The sequence below is a fragment of the Hyperoodon ampullatus genome (assembly GCF_949752795.1).
Source record: "Hyperoodon ampullatus genome assembly, chromosome: X".
Lineage (NCBI taxonomy): Eukaryota > Metazoa > Chordata > Mammalia > Artiodactyla > Ziphiidae > Hyperoodon > Hyperoodon ampullatus.
The window spans coordinates 117878987-117897818 of NC_136913.1; positions in this window are offsets into that span (position 1 = coordinate 117878987).

Consider the following 18832-nt stretch of genomic DNA (forward strand, 5'->3'; position numbering starts at 1 on the left):
TTTATCATCAGGAGTAATGAGTCACTCCAACCTGGAATATGTGTTAGTTCACAGTCACCAGCAAATACACCGATGTGGGGTTTAGCCAGGGAACAGTTACCACCAGGAGTATTGAGAATCAGCCCAAACCTGCTGCTCCTGGTGACATAGGGCTGTCAGCTGGGCCTGAAGGCAGCCCTGCGTGGCATCCATTCTCCATGGCTGATCCTGTACTCCGTCCACAGTCCAGTCAGGCCTCACAGGGACCCAGAATTTAGCTCCAGTGACAGGTTAAATCCTGCTAGAACAAACTGTGCAGTCTGGCGCCAAATTCCTTTGCTATAGAGGAACTCAGCTATAATAAATAGTGCTTGAAATCCAGCCATCAGTGGGACTTCCTGCCATATGGAGTTTTTTGGCTTGTGTGATGGTATTTCTTGTAACATAAGTTGACCTGCATCGTTTGGGGTCCTGCTGTACTTCCTTTCTGGGCATGAATGTCTGAAGAGGCCTGGTTACTCAGGCTATCACTTTGAAAGAGTCCTTCCATTTTTAAATATATGGTAGCAAAGGGAGTATTCAGATACACAAAAGTGGGAAGGCTCCGCTTTCACAAAGAAGAAGTCTATAAGTATCTCTAACTATGAAAGGCAAACTGGCTTCAATTTGTCAAATGTGCCAGCAAGAGAACAATGCTAAAACCTTTTGGGAATTTATAAATAAATTGTACAAACTGTACACATGGTATACCTTTTTGTCTCACAGTACAACCTCGTCTTATCTGTAGACACCTCTTTTCAATTTCCTTTGCAGTTTTGGAGGAAAGGCAGTTTGAAAGTTCCTCCACATCTAGGTGTGCCCCATCCACAGAGTGTTTCAGGACTTCTTGAGCCACGGCCACTCAGAATTCCCATGTTATGTGACATCATGGCTTTGCTATATGCCATTAGCACCTAGAAATAATCTATTGTTCCAAAAAGAATAGCTCTTATATCATGAGAGCAGGGCACAAACTTGGCTACATTCTAAGGATACAGTGAGAAGGACACAGTTCTGATCCTTCCTTGAGGAGTTTACAGGCTAATGAAGAAGGGAGTCAAGGAGTTGTGATCTGTTGTGATTCATGGTGTAGCAAGGGGCACACAGTAGATACCTGAATCTAGTCATTGATTTATTTTCAGATACACAACCAAGCCAATAACAAAATCCAAATTCCAGCCTTCTTTGAATTTGTGTATCTACTCTGCACTGCTTCTTAAAATTGGATTGAATACAGATAGGCCCCAACCCAGTAATAATTTAAGCCAAAGCTTTCCCTGTGTTTTTATTTTTATTTATTTATATATTTATTTATTTATTTTTTTGGCTGTATTGGGTCTTTGTTGCTGCGTGCAGGCTTTCTCTAGTTGCAGCGAGCACGGGCTACTCTTTGTTGCAGTGCACGGGCTTCTCATTGCACTGCAATGGCTTCTCTTGTTGTGGAGCACGGGCTCTAGGCACGCGGGCTTCAGTAGTTGTGGCTCGCGAGCTCAGTAGTTGTGGCTCACGGGCTCTAGAGCACAGGCTCAGTAGTTGTGGCGCACAGGTTTAGCTGCTCCGCAGCATGTGGGATCTTCCCGGACCAGGGCTCGAACCCGTGTCCCCTGCATTGGCAGGCGGATTCTTAACCACTGTGCCATCACTAAACCCATGTGCCACAACTGCTGAGCCTGCGTTCTAGAGCCCGCGAGCCACAACTACTGAGCACACACACCACAACTACTGGTCCCGTGCACCTAGAGCCCGTGCTCAAGCTTCAAGAGAAGCCACTGCAATGAGAAGCCCACACACCACAACGAAGAATAGCCCCTGATTGCCGCAACTAGAGAAAGCCCACGTGCAGCAATGAAGACCCAACTCAGCCAAAAATAAATAAATAAGTCTCAAAAAAATAAATAAAATTATATTCAAAGCAAATATCTGAGCATAAGGTATGCAAAACCATGAACACTAAACTCACAAGGCCAAAGCCACATAATTCTACTTAGTAGCCAGGGCAAAGCCATGGTATTTTTAGAGCCTTTTATTCTAACCACATTGTTTCTTCTTCTCCTCAGAAAGTCCAAAGCAGAGGAGAACCCAAGTGTGGATGTATTCTTCCTGAATCCAATGAGGCTGCCTGTCTAAATACCCTACTGTTCAGTCTAACAGAGATAAGAGCCAAACTACAATCACCTAATGCCAAAAGAGTTTAGAATTATCTTTCCTTTCTTCACACACGTGTTCAGAGTTTTTGACACAAAGAAATGTAGCAGCTATTAAAATGCAACTGAAAATATGCTGTGACTCAAGTGACGGTCACTTAAAGTTAGGGAGTCATTGATTCCAGAATGAGCTATTTAAAGGGAGTGTTACAGAGATTTAATAAGAACCTAAATGGTACAAACCAAGTCCAAATGCAGGGACTACACTGAAATCATTTTCTTAATTGAGAAATCTCTTACATGTCTCATTACTTGTATGTTGGGAGATTATTTTTAATTGTCACGATACTCCTTGTGTTTGATATTTTCAGTTATGTGGGTAGGCATTTGGGGACTCCAGAGTTACTTAGTCCATGGCTCATAAGCGAAAATGGATGTGATCCTGAGAGATATCAGTTGGCTAGGATTGTTAACCTGGGCACTGTCGGATGGTTCTGGAAGGTCTGGGAGACAGATGCGCCCTCCCTTGGAAGGATGGAGAGAAAAGATCCCACCTGATTTTTCACCAGTGAACTCCCTGGGGAACCAACACCATTCCTTGCAATTAGGTTAACCAAGGCCAAGCAAAACCACAGGAGTTTAGAATAATTTCCCAGAGGCATATAATGCTGTCCAATATAGGTGCAGTTAAGGTATATAGACTCTTCAACTATGGTTGACAGATTCAGTGGGAACCTGGGATCACCATGACCCCAGGAAGGAGGTCAGGACATCCTTCTCAGGTAACCTGCTTCTACTTTCTCTGTTAGGTTGCACTTCCTCTTGATCTGGATTCTTGAAGTAATGGATCATGGAGATTTCTCGTCTCATTCTTAGGAAAAATCTTCTGCTCAGAAATAATCCAAAGGGCTTAGAAATGCCATAGCCACTCTCCCTCAGCCCCGTTCTGGCTCCACCCAGTTATTCTCTCAATGCTGTCAAACTTGATCTTGACTTTTTACGCAGGACTATGGTCATAGATCCTTAGGAATGGAAGGGCTCGTAGGGATCATCCAGTCCAGCTGCCTCACATTTGCACATGAGTCCAATAGAAACCCAGATAGCTTAAGTAACTTGTCCAAGGTCACTTGGCTAGTTTAGGGCACTCCATTCAGTTGCCCATTGTGTCTCCACTTCACCATCTTCTTTGTCTTGAGATCATATTTCCAGAACTCTGCTACTGGCAGAGCTCAGGCCCAGGACTGACTCTAGGCATTCTGAAATACTGTCATTCTTCTGGGTACCTTGTTAGGGTGAGAGTTGAGTTGAGCTATTGAGAACTGGGCAGTGATTAAGGAAAGGAAAACTGATGGGGTCGCAGGAGTTCCATTTTCCCAACCCCACCATGCATGTAGCTCAAAGATTGCCCAATGGGTTCTCCTTCCTCACCTGGTACTTCCAGTTCCTTAGGTTGCATTTTATGACTCCTCCCACACATTCTGGACTGCTACTGATAATCCTCTTATCTTCACTTACCCGGGAACGGGAACACTTTGGAATGGAAATGAAGGGAAGGGCAGAGTCTTTTTGCTGGTCCACATCCCCTTAGGGCTGGGTCTTTGGCCGCCCTGGGTAGAGATGGGCCACTGGATCAGGGAAGACTTGTCCTATTTTAGAGAGAGGAGTTTCCAGCTTGGCCCGGGCTAGGTCTGAACTGATAAGGGGCTCAGTTAAAGTATCTCCAGCTGGCAATGGAGTTGCTCTTTGGGGATCTGAGGCCCAAAAGCATCTGTCCTAAGTTGGTATGATGGCAGGTAGGATAAGGGGCTATAGTCATAGATTCAGGGGCTTCCCTGGTGGCGCAGTGGTTGAGAGTCCGCCTGCCGATGCATGGGACGCGGGTTCATGCCCCAGTCCGGGAGGATCCCACGTGCCGCGGAGCGGCTGGGCCCAGTGAGCCATGGCCGCTGAGCCTGCGCGTCAGGAGCCTGTGCTCCGCAAGGGGAGAGGCCACAACAGTGAGAGGCCCGCGTACCGCAAAAACAAACAAACAAAAAAAGGAACTTCATTCAGCACACTTTTCTCCAAGACCCCACAAAGATGGTGAAGCACATTAACCCCTTCTAGCCACTTTGCCTGCTCTGACACATTACAGAGGAAGCCACTTTACCAGAGATTACTTTATTCATGTTAGTAGCCATCACTGAGTGGCCACTATGATGTGGCTCCATTTCATCTAATTTACCCGAAGACCATAAAGATAGGCACCATTATTACCCTTCTTTCACAGATGTGGAAACTAAGGCTCAGAGTTCTTAAGTCACTTGTGCCAGGTCAAGAAGCTAGTTAATGGCAAGATGTAGAGAATCAAACCTTCCTAAAACTGTTTGACTAAAGTCTGTGCACTGATCGCAGGGCTTTTGAGAAAGAGAGAGAATCAGTGAATGAATGAATGAATGAAGTGTGTGAGAGAGAGCGAAAGAGAGAGAGACAGATACAGAGGGAGAGAGACGGGGGGCTGGGGGGAGAGAGAGAGTTGTGTTAGGTCTTCTGTGGGGTGGAGAGGTTAGACTGGATTCCCCATATCTCAGCTTGACCAGAGGGTGGGAATCAGTTAAAACATTGCAAGGAATGGGACATTTTTAGGTGTGGCAGTGTGGGCCACTGTCCCCCAAACCAGGAAGACTAACAGCAAAAGCCACTGCTTCCCCCAGAGCGCCCTTGAGGTCTTGTCCCAAAGCCCCTCAGGACCTACACCCGGCAAGCTTGTGGACGCCAGGGCACTATTTATGCCCTCCCTCACTAGATCCCCGCCGCCCCCGCCCCGTTCCCGGCCTGAGACACTTCAGAGTGAGCAAAAAAGCGCCACCGCTTTTCCCACTTGAACTTTCCAAAGCAAAAATGCTGTGCCCATCCCCCCGCCCGGAGTCGGGGCCCTCAAGGCCAGGTTGGGTGCAGGTGGCGCTAGCCTGCACACCCCGATTCCCACCCTGTGCACAGGCTTTCTGGAATGTCTACCGGAACCGAGCGTCAGTACTTCTGTTTACACTTGACCCCGCGCTTTGCAGCCCCAAGCTGGGTGTGGCCCCAAGTAAGTTCGAAATAGCAAGCAGAGTAGCTGGGCCAGCTGGAACGCAAAGCATTTTCAGAACAGCCTCGGTCACCGGGGGCGGCGATTCTCAGGCTGCCAGGTGCGCCCGAAACTTTCCCCCAGACTCTGTGCGGGCCCGGCCCGGACAGTGGGACTGAGTCCTGCTCCAGAGGCTTCTCCAGGGTTGGGGGGGGGGGGTCGGGGGACTTCCCAGCCGCAGTCCCCGCAAGTCCACTTCCCGTGAAGTGGGCTACTGGCATGCTGCCCAGCATCCTGGGCAGACAAGGACCCTCTAATCCTGCCTTTGCTCCCTGGATCAGCTAATTTCAACAGTGCATTGTACTTGACAATATCGCAGACATTTTCTCCCCGGATTCTGACGTCCACCCAATGAAGGGATAGGTGATTATCATGATTCCCAATATAAAGATGGGGGAGAAGCAGAGAGGCGACGTGACTCCCCCAAGGCCCAGGGCTGGTCAACAGCAGTCTAGACAGGGCTCTAGATCTTGCACCTCATGCCATGCAGTTGCTGAGGGCAGACTCGGTGGGCAGTTGTGCCTCCCACTCAAAGCCTCTTTAATTTTGACCCTTCTCTTCCAGCCTCAGGAGGAAAAGAAGAGGTTAGGGACCACTAAAACCGGTTAAGAAAGGAGGCTTCACAGTTGGGTCAAGTTAGGTGGTGGAGGGGCCTACTAGATTCTAAACACTTGCAAGCAAGTCACTTCAGCCCCGTGCCTCAGTTTCCTGATATGTAAAATGAGGGATAGTAGTACCGACCTCGGAGGGTTGTGGAGGGGATTTCTTGGCACGATGTACGCTCAGCGCCTTATATTTAGTAGGTGTTAAATAAATCGCTGTTCCGTTGCTTTCCCGGAGCGCTCTGAACACCGCAGGTCTCACAAAGTTGTGAAATCATTTTCTAAACGACTGGAAAGTCCAAGGTGAGGTGGGGAAGCTGAGAGAGGAGGCAACTTTGAACTGGCTGGAAGCAGATGTTAATGCGGGACAACCAGTTGACATGGATGGAAGTCTAAAAAAATTATAAGCGCAAAGGGCAGAAGGGCCAGTCGGTGCACTGGGCAAACTGGATTAAGCCAGCGGATTTTTTTTTTTTTTTTTTTGTGGCCAGACTTTGGCAGAAAGGGGCCAGTTTGGGGGTGGTGGGAGGAGCGGCCGTGCCGGGACCCTTGAGGGTCCTCCGGCCTCCTGTGCAGAGCACCAAGTGTTTGCCCCAGGCGTGCTCATTCCTAATTCTCGACCCCGGGAGAGCAAGGGACACGTTCCTCCCACCTGCCTCTTGGCTGGGGAGGTAGTGCGCAGCGCCGAGGCAGGGGGAAGCCAGATGAGAAGACGCGGGCTGGAAAGCGGCGGCCGGGGCAGCGGCGGAACAGCTGGGTAGTGGGGAGCCCCGCACCGCGGACGAGCATCGCGCCGGGCAGGGGCTCAGCCGACCGCCGGGATCTTCGCCTATCGTGTTTCTCTGGCCTGTGGGGAGAAGAGGTCCCACCGAGAAAATGGTCACACGGTGCGGGAAAGGAGCTATTTGTGTCTGGTGTTCTCGACCCGTGAGGTTTTACAACCAGGCAGCGATCTCAGCCGGGCAGTGGAGAGCGAGCAGGAGGGCTGCGTCTGCACGCTCTTGGACCGCTCGGAACTGCTTGGGCACAGCCTGGGATTGGCCTCGGCTTCTTAGCAGGAGATTGGACAGCCTTATTTTTGCGATCCCTAAACATTTAAAGCCCCCCGTTTTTCGAAGAGGCAGCCCGGGATCAAAGTGGCCCTCTGGCCCCCAGAGAAGGGGCGCGGTCAGCCCCTTTAGGTGGAAGTCCAGGCAAGGCAGGGCAGATGGCCCGATGAGCCCTCACTCCACCCTGCTGCTGCTGAGCGGCCATCCCTGTCCTTCAGGATCGTCGGGCTCAGGGACTGAGGTGAGGGGCGCTGCACCGCCAAGACCCCAGCAACCCCTGGCTGCTGCAGTGGAAAACTTCCCGCGTTGGCAGGGCTCTGGGGACAGAGGAGGTGGTAGAAGATCAAGTCCGTTCAGGGGACAGAAGGGCTCAAAGGAAGTTTTTAGGAGTCTCTGTGAGAGGAGGGCAAAGGGGAGAGGCAGGAGTCCATCCGTTTGCCGAACAAACATATGGTGAGCCCGCGTCTACCGCCAAAGACCAGGCACTGTGCAGAATGCTCTAGAAGGACCCTTCCTTTTACAGGGAAGAAATCGAGGCCTGGACAGGAGCCAGGATTGTCCCGACGTCAGTCAACTTGTAGGAGCCTAGCTGAGACTGGAAGCGAGGTCCTAATTCCAACTTGAATGATGTGTGACACTGTCCCTTCTCTCAAAGGTAGACGCAGTAAATCATCGGAGCTCCTTGGCCTCTGGCCCTTATTGCCAACCGCTTCTCCGGGTACGGTCTAAGACAACAGCGGGCTCCTGGGTGGCGGTGGCGCAGGTGGGCTTTGCCAGCCGGGGAGAGTCCGGCTGCTGGAGGTAAACGCTATCCGCAAGGTCCTGGGTTCTGGGCTTCCTGGCTTGGCCCTGGGACCCTGAGCAAGGACTGGTACCCAAGCCGTGGAGAGAGCCTGGGAGGGACGCGTGCGGGGGGCTCAGTCGGGGCCTGGGGTGACGAGCGACGACAGCTCGGGCCAGACTGGGCGCTGCCTTTGCTTCAGGCTCTTCCGCCAGGGTTCGGGGAGCCACAGGCTTCCCAGCGGACCGCGGCTTGTCTCCTGCGTACGCGGAAGTCCTCGTCTACCTGTCGCGGCTGTTGGCAAGCTGCCTATTACAGCCGTCGAGTTCACACTTGAACTGCTTTACGCCTGGAAGTAGAAACCTAAATGTTCACCCCGGATTCCCAGAGCCACGATGCAATATAAAAGAAGGGTAATAACGTGTTCACTGGAGACAAGCAATTCCCCGCATCGAAAGGACCCATTATGTTCAGGATTTGTGTGTGTGTGTGCATACATCTATACCAAGATTTCACCGCGCTCCCCATTGCATCAAGCATTTCAGAAATTTCCGTGTGATCTGCCGCTCAGAGACAGACTGGCGTGGTCCGGGAGTCACAGCAAAACCCCAGCCCCTGTCACCTTGCTAAACCGAGGCAGGTGAAACCCCTCGCGCCTGCATCCCTCCCGGTCCACAGGCTTCTGCGGCCTCCGGCGCCTGCACTGGGGCCACCTTCGCACTTGCAAACTTCGCCAAAGGCTGTGGCAAAACCCCACACTTTGTCTTACAAAGCACGGAAGGGGAGCATTGCCCCGACACAGGCTTCCCGGCAGGCTCCTCAGGCCTCCCCGAGGGCACCAGGCAGCAGCAACTTACCTCCTCACCGGGAGGGGAGGCGTCCCTTTTCCGCCCGGCGGCCCTACCTGCGGGAGTCCGGGAAGGGAACTCTGGAGAAGCTACCGACCCGCAGGGCCTGCGCTCCACGGGGCGGGGCCTTGGGGAGAAGATGAGGGGAGCCCCTGGGAGTCGCGGAGCGCCGGGCAGGGTTGGGCGAGGATTCCTACTGATCTGCACCCCAGCCACCGCGTGGAACCCGAGGCCCAGCTGAAGGGGGGCGGGGAGGCCTGAGGGCTTCTTCTTCCCTCGTTTTAGAGTCAGCCTGAGGACCAGGTCGTCACTGAAGAGACCCCTGGGAAGGGGCAGGGGGAACGGCGATTTCCCTTCCAACGGGAGGGAGCCGGGGGGTGGGGTGACGGGGGTTGAGCAAAAATCCAGGGAACCTGGGCCCCCTCCTCTCCTCGCCCTAGGCTCCCGGAGGGACCCAGGCCCCTCCCAACAAGTGAGCCCTCTGGGGAATGCTAAAGAAAGAAACTGGCAGGTGGGGCAAAGAGGTGCTCTTGAGCGCTGGAGGGGAAGTGTCGCAGTCCGGTGGACATGGAACATGTGCGCGGAGGGCGCGTGTAACTGGAGACTAGGGCGGGTCTGCAGGAGTGTGTGAGAGTGAGCGCGAGACAGAGACAGAGAAATGAGAGACAGAGAGGCAGAATGGACTCACACTGGACTATTTCGAAATGCAGACTTTTGTCTATTCTACAAATGCATAAATCTCACACAGTTTTCACTTGTTCATCCCCTGAGACCTTAGCCAAACCGCACTCTCCTGGTTCAAGTTCGAAGTGGAACTGGAAACAAAAGCAGGCGACGATTCCGGCGCTGCCGGAAAGGAGGACCACAAAGCCTCCTCCCCCGTCTCCCCTCCCGGAGCCGGGAAGCCAATGTGAAGATCAAAAGCTTCCACAGCACCCCGGCGGGGCGCGCGCCCCCAGCCCTGACAGAGACTGACTAAAGGATGGGGGATCGGGGGGAGGGGGGAAATCTGTGGGACTCCGGAGCTGGGCGGCTCCTTCCAACCCTTCCTTGCATCCAGAGAAGGCGCGGGCGTAGGCCCTCACCCTCGTGGGTTCTCGGCAGCGGTTTACGAGTTTATATTTGGCCTTTCAGAGCCGCCCGCGCCGTCCCAGCAGCTCCGTGGTCCATTAGGCCAGTAAGCGTCCCAGTTGGGGAGCTGTAAGCTCTTTCCGGCCCGAGGCCACCAATTCGGTACTACCGGTGGGCGTCCCTAGCCGAGCCCCTCTTTCAGGGCTAGGGCTCTGTGAGAGCTGCTGGGGTCTCAGTGGTTTTGTGGCCGCTCCGGGGGCGGGATCGGCCTTTCCCAGAAGGTTGGGGAAGTCCCCCGAACGTCTGGCTAGGATGGGGCAGGGAGAGGGGCCAGACAGGAGAAACCTGAGGCTCGCTGGGAACCAATGCCCTAGGCTAAACCGGGCAGAGCAGCAGACCTCTCTCGTGGGTGTGGCCGGCCGTGCCTCCCCCTCCCCAAACTCGCGGGTCCCACAGCTCTGGAGGGGAGGCGCATCCCGAGGGCCCCAAGACTCCCTGTAGTCGAGGCGCAGCGTCAGGCTGCGCTGGGACTTGCTTTCCCGGGGCAGACCGGCCAGGAGGGCGGCTACTGAGCCTCGCCGATCCACGCCAGTGGCTGCTGGGTGGAAGCTGTCGCGCGGCCATGACAAGCCGGGTCCTCAGCACTGACCCGAGTTAGCGTCGGGATACCCCCGCCAAGTGACCGCCACCTGAGAAAGCCCAGGCCGCGCACAATGCGCCGGCGCCTCGTTAGGGCCGGGCGGGCGCTCAGAGAGCCAGGCCTGCACTGTCCGCGGCCTCATCATTCATTTCCCTGGACGTGCTGGTAAAAATGCATCAAAACAGGCTGCGGAGCGCGGTATAAAAGCACAGCGGGATGAGTTGCTTTCCAAAAAGGATCTCGGTGATTGGACCGGGCTCTGTGTGATTGACAAGAGCTTAGTTTGGTAAAGGGAAGACACGCAAGCTTTCACAGCGGGATCCCTTTTCTAAAATATATCACACTAGCCTTTGAAAAGCGCCGCACACTATAAGGAAATAGCGTTTCACGGCTCGCTTTATGGTGCGATGACATTTCTTTAAAACACAGCGAAGATCAAAAAAGGGAGAGAGAGAAATAAAATGTGTTGCAAACACAATGTTTTAATTAGTTTATTCTGCGCGTTGCTTTTATCTGACGTATACATTGCGGGTTCCCCTTTAATTAAACAGCCCCTCTCAAGCAGCGGCAGGCAAGGAAGGGAGGCGAGGCGCTGCGCCCCTTGGTTGCCTTTAGGGAAAACGGAAGGGCTGGCCGGCCCCGGAGCCAGGCTCGCAGGCCCTTGTGCCCTCTGGGCCAGCATCAGGCGGCTGAGGCTTTGGGGCTTCGGGAAGCGGCAGGACCTGAGCGCCCCACGCAGGCAGAGAGGAGGGAGGGGAAGGAGAGGAGAGGAAGGGGAGGAGGTTTTCCTCTTCAGGGAACAGAATGGAACGAAGGCCGTCCAAGTAGCTCAGGCTCTGAGCCAACATCTTACCCCTCCCCTGGCGTACCCCCAGCACCACCACTACCCCCGCCCCTGCTAGCGGCCGGCGTCCCTCCTCCCCCGGGCCCTCTCGGCTCTCCAGGTTGGGCGGGTACGGGGGAACGGTAGGCACCAGGATAAGCACTGGGGGCTTTGCCCACTCCCCGGCTTTTGGACTCCGACTTCCGGCCACTTCGCCCTCCTTGGGTCCCAAAATAGCGGATCCTCTGTCCGGACCAACGGGAAGAGGAGACTTAGCCAGCGTCCGCTCACTGAAAGCGCGGGCGCCGCAAGCGCTGTTGTAAGTGACGCCTCAAGAAAGGCGAGGGAGAAGCTAAGGTAGGATGTGTTGTGAGCCTAAGCAAGGCATGTTCTCACACACACACACACACACACACACACACACACACACACCGCGCTTACTTCTTAGGAAGCTCTGCGGACTTAAGCTCCACCAATAACTACCTTCTCCCTCCCAAAAACGCCGTGGCCTGGCTTCAGTCTCAGCCCAGCCCTTGAGCCTAACACAGAACAGGCCCATGCAGCACTCAGCAATATTTGCTGCTCCAGCTGGGAGGTAATGATGGTAAGCATGTTGTAGCCTTACACTCAGAGAGCATTGTTTGTTCATTCTGCGGTGAGACCAGATAATTCAAAATATAAACCTTTGGGGGCGGGGAGGGGGCGGAATAAGAGATGCAGATTTGGCCCTCTAGACAAAGCCAAAACACAACCCCGTAAATTGATGGACTGGTCATAAGACCTCCTCTCCTGACCAAATTTGTCCCTTCTACTGAAACTAGTAAAGAAAGTCAAGGTTTTCGGCCTGGGAGCAGGGATGGGGGTGAGGAGACCCACCACAGTGCTGGGATGCCTCCTTTCTACCTTTTGCTCAGAGGAAAATTTCCTTCTGACTTAATTCCACTCAAGGAAATGAGACAGAAGGCAGGATGGGCTGCTGAATACCTCTGTAGCGTGTTTCACTATGCAAGGAGGTCTGCAGTGTTGCCTCTCTTTGGAAAAGGGGAAGATCCATTACTTCTCCCACCAAATTTTTTTCTTTTGTTTTTTGGCCCGAGCCGCGCAGCTTTTGGGATCTCAGTTCCCCGATCAGGGATTGACCGGGCTCAAAGCGCTGAATATTAACCACTAGACCACCAGGGAACTCCCAATATATTTTTTTAAGTATTGGAGTTTGAATATCGGGATTTGTGAAAATGTCTGAAAGCCATGATCTTCAATATCAAGGACTCTTTTTAAAATCATATACACTCTCTCTATGTAATAGCACACATAAGCAACATATGATATGTTTGGATGGAAATGTAAAAAAAACAACTGCAAGGACCATTTGATAATAATCAAAATAATTCACTTAATATGTGGTTTCTATGAATCAGAAAATGTGATGTTACAGAGCATATGCATAATATGCTCTCTCCATTGTATTATCCTCTAAAGCCCTTTCTTTCATTAAATTATTTGTGATGGGTCTACCTTATAAAAACAATTAACAAAAATTAACTGACATGTGTGATGACAAAGCAGTGCCAAGCCCACTTCCAGAGCAGTCTGCCTCCCAACCTTTTTGAGCATTATACTCAAAATAATGATTTGAACCTACCACAGCTGTAGAATAACAACATAGCTCAAGAAATGAAGCTCATGTATGGAACTGAACTATAAAGGACTCTCCCATGTTATGCTTCTCTCTCTCTCTCTCTCTCTCTCTCTCTCTCTGTGTGTGTGTGTGTGTGTGTGTGTGTGTATTTCAGGGAGTCACGGAATTGGAAAATTAATAATAATAAAAAATAAGCCTCCAGTTGTTACCAAGTGATCTTTAAAATTGTTTTAGAGGGGCTGGAGTGTAAGCAATATTAAATGAAGCCTCTGACCTTGAAGACTTTATATTGCAGAACAGGACAAAAGAAGAATACAATGGAAGAAGCCACTCCCCAAATTAAGAAAGTAATAAACTCAAGCTGATTTCTTTTTTCTCACAAAAAGATAAACTCTTCTATAAAAGTTCAATTTGGGTATTCATCCCAGCAAACTCCAGTAACATATCTGAGTCGGAAAAGACATAACTCAGAGAGGCATGTTTAAAAAAATGAATAAGCTCTATTGGTTACTCCAGACTTCCAAGCAATCAATATAGTATTCATGAAATACCTATTCTAAAACTTCAAATCCTAGCATTTGTTTTTAAGGTATTAAAATGTTTTGTTGGTCCATGTGCAAGACTGTGTCACAATGTGCCATCCTTTACTCTTATCTCCCCCACAGCGCCTAAGACAGTGTCTTGCATATAGCAGGCAAGTTGTAAATATTTTTTGAATAGAGTGAAACTAGCTAATGTATTGCTTGTGTGAATTTTTTTTTAAGTTTTCTAAGGAAAAAAAGTTAAATTTCAAATCACTGCAACTTGAGCTGCAACCACTTGCCCCCACCTCTCTCTGCCTTCCACAACTTCAGGGAGATGTCCCTGGAGCCTGAACCAAACTGCACTATCCCTGGACAGCTCTGTTCCTCGTAATTGTCTAAACCTGAGAGGCCTAAGGCTCCCCTCAGAGTCCACCTAGGGTAGGGAGGGGGAAGCAGAGAAAGTATTCCTGAGGAACAGTTCCAAGTGAGAGGAAATGCCTCCCCATCCACATCCACATCCACTTCTCCTTTCTTCTGGCAGGAAGTCAGGACTGGACTGGGTAAGATGGAGAGAAGTGGGATCAGAACAGCCCTTTTGTTCAAGTAGCTCCATCCCTCACTGTCTTCCTGTGGACATTTTGTTCTGTGACAGCAAAACTGTAGCTCTTTAGTTGAAATAAAACAAATGGGACCAGAGCCAAGAGCAAACCATTTCTTGATCAGATGCTCGTGATTTCTTCCACCTCAGACCAGGGCACGGCAAGGGTGCATTTCTAGAAAGCAGAGAGTGAGGCAGGAGTTGAAGGTGAGGTTCTCCTTCATGGGAACATTTGGTGGGCAAAGGGAACAGATAGGGATGGCAGTCTGCAGTGGGGACTCCACGTTTACTCTCAGAGCACACCAAGTTTGTGTAGCTTAGACCTGCGTAGTGACGCCAGGGCCACAATGTGCCGGGGGAGGTTGCAGGGTTGGAGTAAAGAGGCTCCAGCCATTGACCTACCCTAGCTCAGTGATTCCCTCATTAGAATCACCTGGGGAGCTTTAAAATCTAGTAATATGGTACCCCTCCCTAGACTAAGCGAGTCAGAAGTTCCGGGGTGGTCTGGGCATCTGAATCTTTCAAAGATCCCCGGGAGATTCCAATGTGGAGCCAGGGTTTCCAATCCTGGGAACTCTGGCTCCATTCTACTGTTTCTGTGGCAGAAGTCAGGCAATTCCTCCCTCTTCCAAATTTGAGGAGGTGTGATGTCTGCAAAGGAAACTAGATATTGCAATATAACTCTCTGAGAACCACAAAAATAACAGATCAGGCCAGAGTTGGAGCTTTTAAGTGTGTGCATAAAGGAAATGGGTCCCCCTCCACTCCTAGGGGGCGTATTAGAAACTGGGGAGGTCAGGCATGTGTATACTGATGTTCACAGTGGTAAAGGGCTATATATAAACCACCCAGAAGGCTAGTTTGCATCAGAAAGCAGTGGAGGCGCCCTTGGCTTCAGAAATACCTAGAGGCCAAAACAACTTCAGGAAGACTGGAGAGGTGAGAAATAAGAATTAGTGAACTTTTTGTAAAGTGGGAAAGGGGTACTTAGGTGATGGGGGGGTAGAGGGGTCTTCTGGAATGTACTTGAGGCCACTGAGCTGAGGACAGATTCAACCTGTGGAACTAGTACTGAGGGAGTGCGGAAAAGAATGTTCTAGGCCGTGCTTTTTTCCTCTACATTTTATAGGTAGATAGATAAGAACCTCTGTCAAGAAACGTGGGGGGCTTCCCTGGTGGCGCAGTGGTTGAGAGTCCGCCTGCCGATGCAGGGGACACGGGTTCGTGCCCCGGTCCGGGAGGATCCCACATGCCGCGAAGCGGCTGGGCCCGTGAGCCATGGCCGCTGAGCCTGCGTGTCCGGAGCCTGAGCTCCACAACGGGAGAGGCCACAATGGTGAGAGGCCCACGTACAACAACAACAACAACAACAACAACAACAAAAAGAAATGTGGGGTGAGGAAACAGGAGGGGAGGAAAATGGATGTCTGCTGATAAAATGTGTTTCACAAGGGCCTTGGTGCTGAGGAAAACTTGACCTTTTGCCCTGGAAGGCTGCAAAGGGGTTTCTGCACAACTGGTGTTGACTGAAGCATGTGTGTGTGTGTGGAGGTTGGGAGAAGGACAGGGCTGGGCAGAGGGACCCCAGGCTCTGGGAACTCCTCAAGGGCCCACTGGGTGTTCTTGCTCAAATCGAAAGTCAGGGAGGGGGAGAGAGGGCAAGGCACAGTGGTCTTTGGGGGCCAGGTCGGTGTGGAATTTGGATCCTGGGGAGGGAGCCTCGGGTGCACACAGGCAGAGCAAATTAGGAAAGGACAAGCAGACCGATCCCAGCCTCCAGTCCCGCTGGGGTGGCAAGAGGTCACTGCACGGGACCTCGAGGCCTGCAGGGCACGGGGTCTCAAGTTCCCCAGTACACGAGTCCTTCCACAACATCTGCTGTTTATGGGTCCCCCGCAGTCAGTAGCACACGGGGTTTCCATCAAGGGGTTAAGGACCTGCTCTGAGAGGGGAGGCAGGAGCCCTAGGGGACGCAGTTTGGGAGCAGCAGCAGGGGAGGGTGCTAGTCCCAGAGTTCTGCGGCCCCCTCCCACCTTCCGAGAGCTGAGGGTTTCTCTAGGCAGGGCCAGGACGGGGCTCGCTTTAACTATCGTGCCCTTGGGACTTCCCTGGTGGCTCAGTGGTTAAGACTCCAGGCTTCCACCACAGGGGGCACAAATGCGATCCTTGTTGAGGGATCGGGGAACTAAGATCCCTCAGTGGCTCAGTGCAGCCAAAAAAACAAGTCTGTCTTCCACATAGCCCCACCAAGATGGCTCCTGGCCCGCTTGAAGAGAAACGGCACCTTTGGGCCTGCCAGGGTCACGGGTCCCCAAGCTGATTTTTCGCAAATGGCGCCTGTGGAAAACCCTAGGTTCAGGGAAGTCCCTCTTTCTTCCTCCCCTAGGCACGTGATACCTGGTCCCGCCGCCTCTCCCCGTTGAGACAATTTAGCCTAGCTTCTCAGCTCATCTAGGCCTTCTAGGCCAGGGGCCTGAATCTTAGTGTTACCAGATAAGATACAGCTCGTTCAGTTAAATTCAAATTTCAGACAAAGAAGGAATAATCTTTCAGTGTAAGTATCTCCCATGCAATATTTGGGACATACTTATACTTAAGAAAATCACTGTTTATTTGATATTCAAATTTAACTGAGCATCCCAGATTTGTATGCTAAGTCTGGTAGCCCTACCAGAGTGGAGTGACTACTTGTGTCTGGAGGAACTGTTGACTCTGTTTGCCAGCCTGGGCCAGGTTCAAGAGGTGAAGTGTAATCTACCAAAACTGAGTCTGTGGGGAAAAGGTTGAGGGCAGGGAGGAATTGCAACCTTGTAGAGAAATTCCTGACAGGGCTGAAGTCTGGGAGGAAAGAAGAGGAGGGAGAGACCTTAGCAAGAGGGCAAGCTAAGGTTGTTGGGAGCACCCTGGGACCTTTGTGGTTTTAAAGAAAGGAGGGGCATTCAAAGGGAGGGGGCCTAAAATCCTTGCCCAAGTGTACTGGCTGACAGCATTTGTCCATGGGAGAAAGGGAGGGAGTGTTTCTGGGAGAGAAAGAGGCGAGGGATGAAGTCCAGGCCCTCGCAGAGGAGGAGCAGTTGAACTGGGGAAGAGTTGTGACTTCTCTTCCTCAGAGACCCTTGGGCCTGGGGAACTGGGGTCACTTCCCTTGGGCTTCCTGAAGGCAGGCTGCTCAACGGCCTTAGCCTGGAGTCACGGCTCGCTGGGTTTGTCGGTTGCAGTTGCCCCTCAGGGCTCAATCATGCAGAAAGGGTCAATAAACTATGTATCTCTAGTCAAAGAAGAAAGACAATAAAACCACCCTCAGGGTGGGAGGTCACCCAATCACGGATTGAGATATTCACAACCCTTTTTCCTGCCTCCTCTGTTCTTGTCCTCTCATTCTCCCTCGGGCTCATCCTCCCTTGACTCTACTTTTCGCCTTTCCCCAAAGCCAAAGTTGTCCCCGGAAATAACTGAGGTGTGAGGCTGAAAAAAAAATCATCTCATGCAAAATGAAGCTTGAAAAGTAGGAGAGTGATGGTGGATAAAACCCACCGGTTAGGAATACCTAGCTTCCGTGAAGGCTGCCGTCCAACCTCTAGTCCACGGGTCAGCAAACGTTTTCTGTAAAACGTCATATAGAAAATATTTAAGCTTTGCAAGCCACATTCAGTCTCTGTAGCATAATCTCCCCACCCCCTTCCTTCTCCTCCTCCTTCTTTTTCTACTTCTAACTCTTTAAAGATTAAAAAAAAATATTCTTGGTTCCTGGGGCCATACAAATACAACAGGCCAGATTTGGTTTGCAAGTTGCCAAATCACATTCATGCTAGAAGTTAGTCTAATTCACCTCCACTCTGTCTGTTTGGGGCGGGGGCGGGGTGGGAAGAGGTGAGAAGGGAGGCCCCCATGCTTTGTTTTAATATCAAAGCCCTTTCCTCCTGTCCCTTCACTAGGAAAGGACTAGAGGAGTGAATCCAAACCAAATGCAAAAACCACAGGCAATTCCATTTAAAAAATGCCATCCCTGAACTATATAAAGTTCCTTGGGAGTTGAATGAGCCAGCCAGTTGAATGGATGGCATTTCCTTAGGTGGCAGGGATTCTCACTCCAATTTGGGCTAAAGGGAAGATAACTCAGGTAATACAGCATCTGCCCCCCAGGGAGAAGGGGAGGAGGAAGAGGGAATGGTAGAAGAGGCCTGGAATAGGTAAATGGAGCTGGGATGCTGGGGGCATCAAGGATGAGTCGCTGCCAGAAACCATGATGTGCTACAGAGGTACCCTTCCTGTCACCTTGGGTGCAGGATCCTGTCTCAAAGCAGAGAAATGAATAAGTAAGTACCTCAGGAGAGTCAAGTCTTCTCTCCACTTGTTTTGGAGCCGAAATCATTTACTAGAACTAATGGAGCATTTAGCAGTTAGAAGGAACTTGGGACCCTGGGTAAATGAGAGCTCCAGAATGTTAGGCAAGCTTTGCACCTCAAATCCATTCTCCTTCCTCCATCTCTTCAGGTGACTGGGGAAGGACTTGGAATCACATATCAAATGCATCATTGCGTACTTCTGCCCCTGCCTGGATCTCCCTCTCCGCTTGCCTAAGTGCTTTCCTACCTACAAAGGGTTCTGATCCCAAAGGAAGGGGAAGTCTTCTTTCCATGTGACTTGTCCTTCTGGCATCCAGAGCCCCTCCCAGTGTACCTTAGAGTCTGGAGGCTAACATCCAGGCACCCCCAGGGCAATAAAGGTACTCATTGGCTGCAGGTTCTGGTGGGCCAGGACCACCGCTCACCATGAGCCTGGCACCCAGACTTGGCTAGTGACCGAACACTGCCCACTGCCTAGGGTTTCACTCCATTTCCTGTATTTCCTGGGCTCTCTTCATAATCTCAAACTAGATTCTGATAGCTCTAGTTCAACTTCCTGCCTTTCTCCAAGTTCAACCCTATTTACTTCAACCTGTGTCTCTGAAGTTCAAATATCTATCTATCGTTTATCTGTCTATCT